This window comes from Xyrauchen texanus, chromosome 19, assembly GCF_025860055.1.
Source record: "Xyrauchen texanus isolate HMW12.3.18 chromosome 19, RBS_HiC_50CHRs, whole genome shotgun sequence".
Classification (NCBI taxonomy): domain Eukaryota; kingdom Metazoa; phylum Chordata; class Actinopteri; order Cypriniformes; family Catostomidae; genus Xyrauchen; species Xyrauchen texanus.
Window position 1 is genome coordinate 1,336,332 of NC_068294.1, and position 15,147 is coordinate 1,351,478.

The following is a 15,147-nucleotide window of genomic DNA, read 5'->3' on the forward strand; positions in this document are numbered from 1 at the left end:
ATTCTGTCATAATAAGTAATAACACATTAGTATCAACCGACATCATAAAACAGTTTTATAATATTGTTTCTAATAACAGTGATGGAAATGGATGGACACGTACCTGTTTGTTTTAAGCTTATATTCCAGTTAATGGCGTGGCGATTTATTTGAGACATGCGCAGCATTAACGTATTTTATGAATGTTGCCGCCAGAATTGCGTCACAACAAATTTCCCCTTCCTTTAGGTTGAGAATGTGGTTTGTTTTCAGGCTGTTTTGACATTCAGTCCGGCTGACTTTATAAAAACACACATTTTATATGTGTGATTGACTTTTACTAAACATTATTTGTATCAGTCTGATTTAACAGAAATTTAAGACAAATAACAAACCTAAAAACACCAATAACCATTTAATTGCACTTCTATAATTATAATCAAGCTATAAATTAATAAACAAAAATATTTCAAATAAATTATAAATATTATGTAAGTTATTATATATATTTTTTAATTCAGTCAACAGTTTGACTGAGCTAAGTGATTGAAACATGTACTTTTAAAATGAAAACTTTATGTTAAACCAACGAGTGACAGTTTTAAGTCAGTTTAACATGACACAATCATGTTGAAATGAAAAATAGCCAAAATGGCATTAATTCAACATGAATTGTTCAGGTAAAGTGAACAAAACCGAAAAATCATTTTTTTGAGTGTATTTGCTTTAATATAACAACACTTATCTTAAATACAACCTTGGTTTAAAATCCAATTACTTATTTGACTTTAGTTTAACGCAATACACTAGATTCAAAGCTTTATTGTTTGTCCAGATAATGTGATTTCCCAAATGCAATTCAATCACTTTAAAGTTATCACTTTTTTATAATCTAAATATTCTTACTCATCACTTTGATATAAAAGGAGTTATGATCTGACACATGTCCATTCAACAGCTCCTCCCTTTCAGTTTAGTTAATCTTACATCAGGCTTCATTCATGACATGAAAAGAACAGCCCAATAATAAACATTGTCCAGTCCGCTAAGGGTTAACTTTTTGATTTCATGCACGTTTTTGTTTTAAAGCTATTTGTTTGTTTATACTGTATTATATTTATCCTTATACATACATATACATATACATACACACATTTACACAGACATACAAATATAATTTTTATCATTGGTTTTAATTCTACAATCATAATATTTATTAAGTGCCCTCTTTGTTTTTAATCATCAGATCTCTTCTGCCTCTTATATTGATGAAAATAGTCTAAATAGATTTTCTTTTATGTAAATTGCATACATACTCCTCATTAGTTATGCAGCAAAGGATCAACCGCTCTATCTTGATTGATATTTATTGGGCTCATATAACATACACTTCCATACGCAATCACACTTCAGTCATACTTCCCATAATTTAAAACACAGATTCTCTCACAAACACAGAACCTTTCACACTTTTTACAAACACAAGGCCTTTATAAACACAGAGCTCTCAAAAAATATTATACTAAAACAAACCTATTACTTCTGCCCCTCCTTTTGCTCTCCTCTTTTTATCCCTCTCCTTTATTTCCATAAAAACACTCATTATTTACAGTGGTTGATTGCTATATCTGTTACTTCTTTTTATATTAAAACTCATGTACTTCCACCCACAGAGGTCACATCCATTTTGGGTCTCTGTTCAAGACAATTTCTACATTGGTGCTAATTCTCCTTTACTCTCCCTATTAAAAATCACCTTAACATATTTGACTGTATTTAATTTGTTCATAACTCCAGAAATGATCACTAATTCCCTGTGTTTCTATTATTAATCTTTTTAATTCGATTTCTTTTCTCCTCTCAGTTAGTCTCCTCTCAAATTCAGTAACATCTTATTTCCACATTATGATTTCTGTTTCATGAGGAAAACTGAGACATGGAAAAAAAGTCTCTCTGTTTCTGTGCATGCTCACAGCCCTCCCTTTACAGCTCCCTATTCTCGCTCTAGCAGCCCCTCCCCTACAGCTCTTCACAGCACTCTGTCTCTAGCGTACTGTATGAGAGAGAAGTGTTACCTGCTGCAATTTCTTTCCAGTCAACAAACGGCCATTCTTGTTCTATTTCTCCTAAATTCACGACTTCAGTTAAGGTTCTCATTAACTCCTTTTTTACAGTTAATTTTCTCTTCTGCCCTGCGTAATCTATGTACTCTGATTCTTTCCAAAAATGATCGCTTCCCTTTGACACTATCAGTTTATTCTCCAATTCTCTCTCCCACTCTTCAGATCTGCATTGATCTCCAACTTTACAAAACTTGCTTGTCTCTGCATTTTTCTCTAGTCTTGTTCACTGTAATGGAAAACATTTTGCCTTTTCTTTATCTTTTTCCCAATTATTATATTTTTTTTCTCTTCTGAATCTCCCCTTCCCCTCACTCACAGAGCTGTCCGTTCAGCTGACCAGTGAGTGAGAGCAAGGCAGGGAGTTATCAGAGAAGCAGGTGCCATTTTGCGTCTTTACACTTTTTCAACAATTGTTTTATTCAGTTCACTGTTTCAATTAGTTTTCCACTTTTACTCTCATTTAGCATTTCCTGCTTAGTGCACCTGATTCTCTGTATTATTCTGCCTTTGCACACAATACGTCATCAACATTGCAATCATGCATTTGAATAAACACAAGAACAGCGCAATTAAAGCACACATGCACCAACAACATAGTTAGTCATGCACATTATTCATTATCTCAAACATGCACACATAGTTCAACAATTCCCCGTTTTCTGCACAGTCCGGGTTCCGTCAAACACTGCAATAAATAACTTAATCTAACACCTGGAGGAATTTTGCGCGAATTTTCACTTCTCCACCCGTGTTAGGATTTTCACCTGTACAGGATTTTCAGCCACTCTTCTGGCAAAACCTTGAATAAATGCACCTAACCGGGAATTTTCACGCGCGTCGCTTCTCGACTCACCCCCAGGCTTTTTCTACCTTCTTCAAATAAACTTTCTTAAACTCTCTTTAAACAATCCCACCCCCCTATTTTTGAAATCTGGAACTCGCCTCTATTTTAGCCAATTAGTTCAAATTATTCTATGTCCGGACTGGCAAAAGTCTTAGGGAAGCCACTTACCGGGACTCGCTACCACAGATCACACAAAAACACCTTAAGCAAAGATGCTTACCTCAGTTTCTGGCGCCGGTGTTTCTGTACGATTCGTGCAAGCCGTCCCACCAGCGACCTCTGCCCCCTTGACCTCAATGCCAGCCCCACGAGTTGGGCGCCAAAGATATGTCGTGGAATATCGCGATGAATCTCTATAAGTTGTAAGAAAACTCTCGGAGTCTTGAGTTCCAGATGCCAAAATTGTAGTTTATTGAACACCAACAAACATGAGACCGGCCAGCTGTCCGTTCTGACTGTCTTAGTCCAAAACCTCCTCTTCTATACAGTTTGTTATCTGGCATTACCTCATTTCTGTGCCCCTTTGTTATTTTTGTAATGGATACTATTTGCCACCATTATCTCACAGAGCCTTTTGATATCTTTTTACTGGTAGAAACTTGGCTTCAGTCTATCTTCAAGGTCCTTAGTCTCATTATTTTGTTACAGTTGGGTGCTCTTTGTGGCCTCTGCAGCATCAACACTTTTAGTAACCTCATATGCTCTCTCCTGGGTCACACAAAGGCCAGGAAACTCATATAAGTATTTTGATATATAAGAAACATACTAGAATATTGAAAAATATACTATAACGTATGCATGAATTTCGCAATTAGGTGGCTGTATTATGTGGCGGTCACTAATCGTGCCCTTCGATGGGAAATCCTTCACTAAATTGCGTCACAATGACGTCAGCGCTGGCGTCTTCAGCTCGCGCAGACAAAGACGGCCATATTTGTATGAATAAGCTAGGGGAGCGGCACGCGCGGTTCGCATGGTCCCGGTCACCTGATTCTCACGCGTGTTTAACGGCGGAGAAATGCCTCGCGGAGTACCGCTCTAGTTGAACCCTATGATATATTTTGCCCCCGCGCAGGTGTCCTCGCTCAAAATGGAGATGGATAGCGTCAGCAGTGAGGTATGTGAGCGCATTGATGGATCAGTATTGATTATCGGTGACGTTAATGATCAGCTTTGTGTGTTTGTGCTGATATGCGCGAGCCTGTGTGTGTGTGTGTGTGTGTGTGTGTGCGCGCGCGCGTAGTGTGGAGACTCGCGTGACGACAGCAGCGTTAGCTCGACTTTTAGCATGGTCCATAATGTCCATTAATCAGTAATGGCATGAATAAATGTGATACTTCATCCAATCACATTATATCCGTGTTTGTGAATAATGTAAGCACGACAGATGAGTGTGAGTTTAATGTGAGCTGAGGCTGATGAATGTGAGGAATGTTTGCTAAAGCTAGATTCACCACAGGAGTCATAACTAAAACAAACACACCAGGGTTTCCCGCAGCACTTTGAAACTAAGGCTGTCGCCTTAACTACGTCGTCAAAAAAATATATATGAGTGATATTCGCCGTGTTACTCTGTCCTGTTTTCTCCCTTTCCATCTTTAAATATGTGATAAGCCTTCGTGTTCGCTTCAGTCTTGTTATCAGCGCGTTCTTCCGCAGCGGCGCCGAGCGTGTGTGTTCATCTGAGCCTCATTGGTCTGTCACTGCTCGTCAATGTCAGAATATTTGAGATGACCAATCAAATCAAAGTAGGCGGGCTTTATGTTCACAGCGCGAATTTTAGCAGAGCGACTCGACGCGCTTCAGTTTACGGTCGGTCAAGTGCGAGATAAGATGTAAGTTGCTAAACTAAACATTTGCTAGTTGACAGTTTTTTTAGGTCATAAATGTTAAACGAATCACAAAAATAATCAGGTAAATTAATAAACTTTTGTCTATTTTCGCCATTTCGAACTGAAAATAGACCACTATGTGACGTGACTGATGTAATGTAGCCTAATAATTAATTTACTGTCATTGTGAGGGGACAAGACACATTAACCAGGGTACCCGCAGGATCTTAAAAGCATTGAACAGTAATCTCAAATTAAGGCCTTAAAAGCCTTGGATTTGGTATACAAAATCTTGGATTTCGTTACAAATGTATTATATATTTTTTGCCTTTAATAGGATTAAGTTTATACCATAACAAAATTAACTGTTACTAATGCAGGCTAATTAAAAATTCATGCAACGTTGAGTGCTTCCCGCACTCCATGTCATAGCAGAAAGCGCGAAAGCGTGCGCACCGTTACTATGGTTACTAGGCAAGTGAATTGCAGAACAAGATAGTAGCCAAGCGTAGTTTGTCGTCTGAAGTGGGAACGTTTCAGTTTAATGCCAGAATTCAATAATTTAAACCCCAAATCAGAGCTTTTCTGTTAAAAGAACATGCTTTCTACCCGGTCTTTTCAATAGTATCTGGCAATCATGCGCGGCGCTCTCTAACGCAAGAAGCGCGGATGATCTGAAAACACAGACGAGCTGGAGTTCAGCAATCTTCATTTGAGATTGTCAACTTAAATTGAAATGTCATTCAGTCGGCCTGTGTTCTGTCACGAGCCGCTTGCGCTGTTTGTGCGAACAAAATGCAGGCTGATATCCCAGCAGTGTTTTTAATGTTGATGCAATGTTTCCCGAATATCCACACGATTTCAAATGTGACATTGATTTTATACAACAGTTAAAAAACAAAACAAAAGGGTAACATTAAGTGATTTACTACATTTAAAACAGTATAGTCAGGCTTATTCTATTTTGCAATGAAATCTGAGGCTTTGAACGAATCGTGAGATTCAATGAATGTCTCGATGACTCACACATAAAGACAATGAGTTATCGCCACCTACTGGCGATTTTAATATACTTTTATATAATATTTTTTATTATATAAAAGTTAATTATTTATATATATTTATAGTGATGCTAGGTGTCAGCTCTGCCATAAGCAGTGATTGTAATAAGCTTTGCACATTTTGACGGATTATTAGATGTAATGTTATTACCTTGACAAACTAATACATCATTAAAAAGATGACTCAAGTTTCAGTATTTGTCTTAATTTGTGTCAGGAGTTATGCAATTCCAAATACACACCACCACCACCCACCACCTTAACTAACACATTTTCTGCGGGAAACCCTGCACACTCAATATAAATATAAACATTTTAACTATATAAGGCTACTGCTCTATGTAGAGTAATTTGTGGTCGTATCATGATATCTGTTTGTGAAAGTCACTGACTGAACTGACAACACGAGTCCTGTGTGTGTTTACTGTTATAAGACACATTTCAATACAGCAAGTTTTCTGTCTGTCCTCAGCCCTCTGCAGCTTTTGTGCCACTTTTGCAGTGTAAGGATGACACATTATCTATCCATCCATTACAGATGTTATTAATTTTCACCGTTTTCTTTACTGTTACTTCTCTGATATACTTAAGCAGAACATACACTTTAAACAGGGGAATGGTCAAATATTCAGCATATTGTTTTTAATACATGTTGTTTGTTTACAATGTGTTTCAGTGTCATTACTGATCTGCTGTGTCCTTGCTAATGAATGATAACAGTACAGTGTCCATTCATGGTATTTGATAAGTTATGTGGTTTTACATTGAACACAGTTTTGACAAGGGCAGGACAAACATAGCATCAGTTCATTATAGGACAAGCACCAAATAATCCCATTGGATAGAACTAGAGTAGAACTTGATTCTTGGTTCATTTTATCAGAATTGTTATTCTTGGGACTGTCAAAGTCTTATGAATCACAGGTGTTTGAAAAATAATAATTAAAAAACATTACATAGACCTTTAACAAAAACTTAAACGGGTAATTAAAGGGCAATTTACCCAAATTAATTTGTTAGCATTTCTCACCCTCAAGCCTGTATGAATGTCTCTCTTCAGAGGAACACAAAAGATGTTATTCCGAATGTTAGTCTCAGTCACCATTCACTGTCACTGGATCTTTTTTTTTTTTTATTCAATTTATTCATTTTCCTCCTTAGTTCGGTTTGTTTAGGCACTGTAATTGTTCTCGGATCCACACGAAAACAATCGGAATCGGTGGTCTTGGACCGATTGCAATGAACCCTGGGCCCAGTTGTTCAAAAAACTGAATCTGGATCAGAATGATCCAGATTTGGAAATTCCATGTTTTGCTAACAATTATCAGGTAATTCATTTTACATTTGTGCTGGTTTTTTAAAGCAACATTGGATTGGATCACCCTGATCCATATACAAACTTTTCAAGATTACTAAATCTGAATTACCAGTGCTCAAAAAGGGACTACATATTGCAATGTAGGCTACTAGCTATGTAAAGAACAACAGGTAGAGTAGCCAGCGTGGGGTCACTAATTGTTTTATTTTTTTAAGCGAGAAAACAGCACAATAAAACAATACCAATATCACCATCCAATTTCAATTTCTTTTAAACAGTCAGACCCCTCATCTGACCCACAACAAATAAATAAAATAAACAAATATACATTATTTATTAATACATTGTGGATATTTTGAACACATGTTAATCATAAAAAGGCTAAATGTCCCTCTCTGTTATAACATTTACAGGTCCTTCTCAAAAAATTAGCATATTGTGATAAAGTTCATTATTTTCCATAATGTAATGATAAAAATTAAACTTTCATATATTTTAGATTCATTGCACACCAACTGAAATATTTCAGGTCTTTTATTGTTTTAATACTGATGATTTTGGCATACAGCTCATGAAAACCCAAAATTCCTATCTCAAAAAATTAGCATATCATGAAAAGGGTCTCTAAACGAAATATTAACCTAATCATCTGAATCAACTAATTAACTCTAAACACCTGCAAAAGATTCCTGAGGCTTTTAAAAACTCCCAGCCTGTTTCATTACTCAAAACCGCAATCATGGGTAAGATTGCCGACCTGACTGCTGTCCAGAAGGCCATCACTGACACCCTCAAGCAAGAGGGTAAGACATAGAAAGAAATTTCTGAACAAATAGGCTGTTCCCAGAGTGCTGTATCAAGGCACCTCAGTGGGAAGTCTGTGGGAAGGAAAAAGTGTGGCAAAAAATGCTGCACAACGAGAAGAGGTGACCGGACCCTGAGGAAGATTGTGGAGAAGGACCGATTCCAGACCTTGGGGGACCTGCGGAAGCAGTGGACTGAGTCTGGAGTACAAACATCCAGAGCCACCGTGCACAGGCGTGTGCAGGAAATGGGCTACAGGTGCCGCATTCCCCAGGTCAAGCCACTTTTGAACCAGAAACAGCGGCAGAAGCGCCTGACCTGGGCTACAGAGAAGCAGCACTGGACTGTTGCTCAGTGGTCCAAAGTACTTTTTTCGGATGAAAGCAAATTTTGCATGTCATTCGAAATCAAGGTGCCAGAGTCTGGAGGAAGACTGGGGAGAAGGAAATGCCAAAATGCCTGAAGTCCAGTGTCAAGTACCCACAGTCAGTGATGGTCTGGGGTGCCATGTCAGCTGCTGGTGTTGGTCCACTGTGTTTTATCAAGGGCAGGGTCAATGCAGCTAGCTATCAGGAGATTTTGGAGCACTTCATGCTTCCATCTGCTGAAAAGCTTTATGGAGATGAAGATTTCATTTTTCAGCACGCACCTGGCACCTGCTCACAGTGCCAAAACCACTGGTAAATGGTTTACTGACCATGGTATTACTGTGCTCAATTGGCCTGCCAACTCTCCTGACCTGAACCCCATAGAGAATCTGTGGGATATTGTGAAGAGAAAGTTGAGAGACGCAAGACCCAACACTCTGGATGAGCTTAAGGCCGCTATCGAAGCATCCTGGGCCTCCATAACACCTCAGCAGTGCCACAGGCTGATTGCCTCCATGCCACGCCGCATTGAAGCAGTCATTTCTGCAAAAGGATTCCCGACCAAGTATTGAGTGCATAACTGAACATAATTATTTGAAGGTTGACTTTTTTTGTATTAAAAACACTTCTTTTATGAAATATGCTAATTTTTTGAGATAGGAATTTGGGGTTTTCATGAGCTGTATGCCAAAATCATCAGTATTAAAACAATAAAAGACCTGAAATATTTCAGTTGGTGTGCAATGAATCTAAAATATATGAAAGTTTAATTTTTATTATTACATTATGGAAAATAATGAACTTTATCACAATATGCTAATTTTTTGAGAAGGACCTGTATTATGCACCTGAGCCTGTTGAAGACCCAGACCAACCTCCGACGTTCTCTCAGAATGAGGGACTGACTGGACATGCAGTAAGGGATGCAATTGTTAGAAACTACTTTTGACTGGTTCATCTCTGATGATTGTGTCATTGTAATTAATATACAGTGTTAAATGACAGTTAAAATTAAATAGATAATTTTGTTTGATATTGACAGCTGCTTGCGCGGGTTTTTTTTATGGGGACAAATTGTTATTTTTTTAATAGGTAGCCAAATGTATACTTTATCACTGTAACAGTCAAATTAAGTGCAAAATATAAATACATGTGTAAATGTACTACATTATACAAATGTTGTATTATTTTACCAATTTTAAAGTTAAAAAAAAAAACTAATTGCTTTAAAATGTAATTGCTTCTGGTGAGAATGCAAACCAAACAATTCTCCTATAAAAACCATGAACATAACTGATGGGTCTTTAGAGAATACATCTGTAGATCAGCACTTCTCTGTAACTCATTATCAAAATGGCAATATAACCTTTTGTGGTCTATATTGGATATAGTTGCATGAGGTAATTTTAGTATGATTGCTTCTCTTAGATAGTGGCAGAACACCGGTACGATGGCATCTGCAACTTTTTTTTTTTACAGATAAAATCATTTTGTTTTTTCCATGGCTTCTCTCTGCTGTTTTGTCTGTGACCACGAGAACAGGCCATTTTCAATGCAGAAATAATGCAAAAGCAACTAATGACAGATAAAAATAATAATGATGCAAATTTTACATCGTTTATAATTTGTTTTACAGATAAATATATTTGCCGTACAACTGCTGACTGGAAGACACATTCTGTACTAGTGATGTCACGGTACCAAAATTTCAGTAGTCGGTACCAATACCAGTGAAATTTCACGGTACTCGATACCATTTTTGGTACTAAAGCAAAACACAAAAACAGGTTACTGAACAACACTCTTTTATTAACAAATGAACCGCTGAACTAAGAACAAAAATATACCATTGAGCAAACACTTCAAGTTAAATATATTATTTTTGAATTATAACAAAACTACAATGTATGCTTTTAGTATTTTTGAACACTTAAATAAGATTTGCTTAAACTTTTACTTTTTACTTTCGCGTGCGCACAAGAGCCTTTCGCGTGCGCACATGTTACAGTTTCCGGTGTGTGTATTGCTCTTTTCCGATTGCGTCATTGCCATCATTCATTTACTCAAAGATACTGAGAGCATGGATGCGCATTAATTTTTTAAACTTGCGATATATTTTAAACTTGGCCTTCAATACAAAGACATTACTGTCTATGACATTTGTAATACTGTCATGGCTGAGACACGCATTGATCTTCCAAAAGGACATAATCAAGCAATAGACTTGTACTTGCATTTAACACTGGAACTACCGGAATTCTATAACTACTAGAATGGCCATAGCGGTCATTCTGACCGTTCATACTAGACTGTACCAAATGTCATTTTTTTTCACATCATATTTACATTAGAAAACTTCTATTGAGGTTTTAGAATAAAGCTTCTAATGTCTGTCTTCATATTTTATGACGTCATCACCCTAAAAAAATTTAAAATCCTCTAACAAAATCCTCAATTTGAATAAAATAGAATATGGATTAAATGGAGCATGGAGCACCAAGCGAACGCAGATAGTCCTACATAATACGATCTTTTTGTAATGTATAATAGTACTAGACTATACAAAAATATATATATATATATATATATATATATATATATTACATTACATACATGCATGCATACATACATACATACTTTTTTGCCCCACTGTATGTATGTATTTAGTCAGCCACCAATTGTGCATGTTCTCCCACTTAAAAAGATGAGCGAGGCCTGTAATCATCATAGGTACACTTCAACTATGAGAGACAAAATGAGAAAAAAAAAATTCCAGAAAATCACATTGTAGGATTTTTAATGAATTTATTTGCAAATTATGGGGGAAAATAGTATTTGGTCAATACAAAAGTGTATCTCAATACTTTGTTATATACCCTTTGTTGGCAATGACAGAGGTCAAACGTTTTCTGTAAGTCTTCACAAGGTTTTCACACGCTGTTGCTGGTATTTTGGCCCATTCCTCCATGCAGAGCTCCTCTAGAGCAGTGATGTTTTGGGGCTGTCGCTGGGCAACACGGACTTTCAACTCCCTCGAAAGATTTTCTATGGGGTTGAGATCTGGAGACTGGCTAGGCCACTCCAGGACCTTGAAATGCTTCTTACGAAGCCACTCCTTCGTTGCCCGTGCGGTGTGTTTGGGATCATTGTCGTGCTGAAAGACCCAGCCACGTTTCATCTTCAATGCCCTTGCTGATGGAAGGAGGTTTTCACTCAAAATCTCACGATACATGGCCCCGTTCATTCTTTCCTTTACACGGATCAGTCGTCCTGGTTCCTTTGCATGATGTTTCCACCCCCATGATTCACAGTAGGTATGGTGTTCTTTGGATGCAACTCAGCATTCTTTCTCCTCCAAACACGACAAGTTGATTTTTTACCAAAAAGTTCTATTTTGGTTTCATCTGACCATATGACATTCTCCCAATCCTCTTCTGGATCATCCAAATGCTCTCTAGCAAACTTCAGACGGGCCTGGACATGTACTGGCTTAAGCAGTACGATGGCATCAGCCTGGCGGCGTAGTGTGTTACTGATGGTAGCCTTTGTTACTTTGGTCCCAGCTTTCTACAGGTCATTCACTAGGTCCCCCCGTGTGGTTCTGGGATTTTTGCTAACCGTTCTTGTGATAATTTTGACCCCACGGGGTGAGATCTTGCGTGGAGCCCCAGATCGAGAGAGATTATCAGTGGACTTGTATGTCTTCCATTTCCTAATAATTGCTCCCACAGTTGATTTCTTCACACCAAGCTGCTTACCTATTGCAGATTCAGTCTTCCCAGCCTGGTGCAGGTCTACAATTTTGTTTCTGGTGTCCTTTGACAGCTCTTTGGTCTTGGCCATAGTGGAGTTTGGAGTGTGACTGTTTGAGGTTGTGGACTGGTGTCTTTTATACTGATAACAAGTTCAAACAGGTGCCATTAATACAGGTAACGAGTGGAGGACAGAGGAGCCTCTTAAAGAAGTTGTTACAGGTCTGTGAGAGCCAGAAATCTTACTTGTTTGTAGGTGACCAAATACTTATTTCCCCCCATAATTTGCAAATAAATTCATTCCTTTTTTTTTCTCATTTTGTCTCTCATAGTTGAAGTGTACCTATGATGAAAATTACAGGTCTCTCTCATCTTTTTAAGTTGGTGAACTTGCACAATTGGTGGCTGACTAAATACTATTTTGCCCCACTGTATATATTTGCTGCTAGACTGCCCCGGAATGCCTAGCTTTGTGTCCAAGTTTTTTTCACCACAGTGAAAATGGTTTTGAATGTCTAAACGCCAACAAACATGGATTGAGGCAGAATATTTCGTTAGATAAAAACATGTTGTGAATTTTGGAAATTTTTACATTTACAATGCTCTGGAGTTATTGGAAATGTTTGGACAACATGAATCCGAAACAATCCTATGCAGCCACCACTGGAATCAAAATCCATGAATAAATTAATCTGTTATATTAATAATAAACACCAGGACACGAAATTTTTATTCTAATGATTGTGAAAATATATTAGTTCATCGACAATCACAGAACTTGCTATTGTAGTAATTACAGATACAAATTTGATTTGATTACATTCTATTATTTTCTTTGTAAAATAAAAACAAATCAATACAATAGCTTATAAAAACATCACCAAAGTGTATTTCAATGCATAGTAAAAACCTTAGACATGTATGAAACGCATATAGGCCTAACCCAAAATGGCCAAAACGGTTAATAAAGAATATGAACATTCGCTAAACTGTGGGAAAACAAACTGATTTGGAAAGCAATATTTGTTTTACTGTGAGCAAAATTATCATGCTGTAAAACTATAAAGAAAATATTATGCTGTAAAATAATTATGAACAAATTCACCTAAAAGTGGGCAAAACATGTATGTTTTGTGTTTCCCGTGGGGACCCAGGGTAGAATAGGTCCCTAGCACCCCCTTGCTGTTCGTAAAAGGCGAGCTGTAGGTTGCGACCCATGTCTATGGAAGAGATCCTGGCATTTGAGGAATGCGGGCAGCTGTGGCTCCCGCAGATCCAACACAATGCTTTGGCTCTAATTTCATACAGACGTGCGGTTGGAGAGACACGATCCAATCAAGCGGCTAGTCATGACGTGCCCTGGGTAATTACTGGCATTTAAATCAGCCACAATTATATTTTTCCCTGAAGGCGGTGGCATAGGGTCAATCGAGCAATTCGCTCTCATTGCAAGAGTTTACCTTTCTTGTATCCCTGGTGCATATTTGCTGGAGCTCCGCAGCTCTGTGCATCCCCTTTTTGGGCTGCGAGGTGGGTGGGGAGCAAGATTGATGAAATAAAACATAACAAATATGGTAAACAAACAAACCCCAAAATTCAGATGATGATTCGAATGCTAGACGTGTACTTGTTTCAAGAAATGAAAACAGGGAGATATATAATTTTAGAATCTCAATCACCTGACATGGCACTTACAAAACTTTCCCCTTTTGCAATTCAAAAAAGAATTGCAGGGATCGCAGGAACAGTCAAATACACGAAAAAGCTGAGCACCCAACAGACATATTGGTCTGGCAGGAAATGAAAAGGCAGATACAGCTGCAAAAAGGCATTAAACTTGGAGATCTCAGAATGTCTGATACCACCCTCTGACCTCAGGCCATTAATGAACTCGTATATCACCAATAAGTGGCAATCGGAATGGAATGAGTGTGACTGTAATAATTATTCGAAATGGTAAATGGTCTGCACTTATATAGTGCCTTTTTAACCTTAACGGTATTCAAAGCGCTTTACACTGACTCATTCACACACACATTCATACACCAATGCAGCAGAGCTGCCATGCAAGGTGCTAGCCTGCCATTGGGAGCAACTTGGGGTTCAGTGTCTTGCCCAAGGACACTTTGGCATGTGGAGTTGTGTGGGTCGGGATTCGAACCAAATTAATCCTGCGATTATTGGCCGACCAACTGAGCCACAGCCGCCCCAGGACTCCAGGATCCAAAGAAATTACACTCAATGTTAAATCTAGGCATGACCAAATAGAGTTTACCAGATGCCGACTGGGCCATTCAAGACTAACTCATGCGTTTATACTGACTGGTGAAGATCCTCCCATATGTATACCTTGCCAAACCCCTATGACCATCAAGCACATTCTGCTGAATTGTAAAACGTTTAGAACTATCAGACAACGTTTTTATGAGACTTGTTTAATAGATATTTTTGGAAAAGTACCATCTGAACAGATTTAATTTTTTTTTGTCTTGTATAAACTTAAAATGTCTTCTCTAATATTACAAATATGTAGTGACTAACCGTTGTTTGCCATGTGAATAGCCTAGTTGCTGACATGGTGTTAAAACTAACAAAATAATAAATAATAATAATAAATATAGCTGCAAGAAGCAATGCGATTCCTCCTCAAAATGGCAAATCATTTAAAATTGATCAGTAGAGGGTTGGGGTTAAACCCTTCCAATGGAGGAATCCAAAAAACATGTATTTCTGTCTGAATCCTAAGCGAAACACTTTCAGTGTACAGGAAAATCCATCATACTGGACCTTATGGATCCTTGAGGCGTTTTTGTTTCCAATGAGGAATGTACATTAAGTTTCAGACGAATTTGACAAATTGGGTGAAAATGCCATCAGTTTGAAAATGGGACATTTGGGCGTGGTCTTTAGCGCCCCCTAAGGGTGAATGTGGGCCATTCTTGATTTGTGGGTTACTGTTGGCCTGTAGTATCAATGTACAAATTTAGAACATTTTTGACCAGAAAATGGGAATTTTGGGCAATGCCTATAGCGCCCCCTAAAGGGCGAATGTGGGCCATTCTTGGT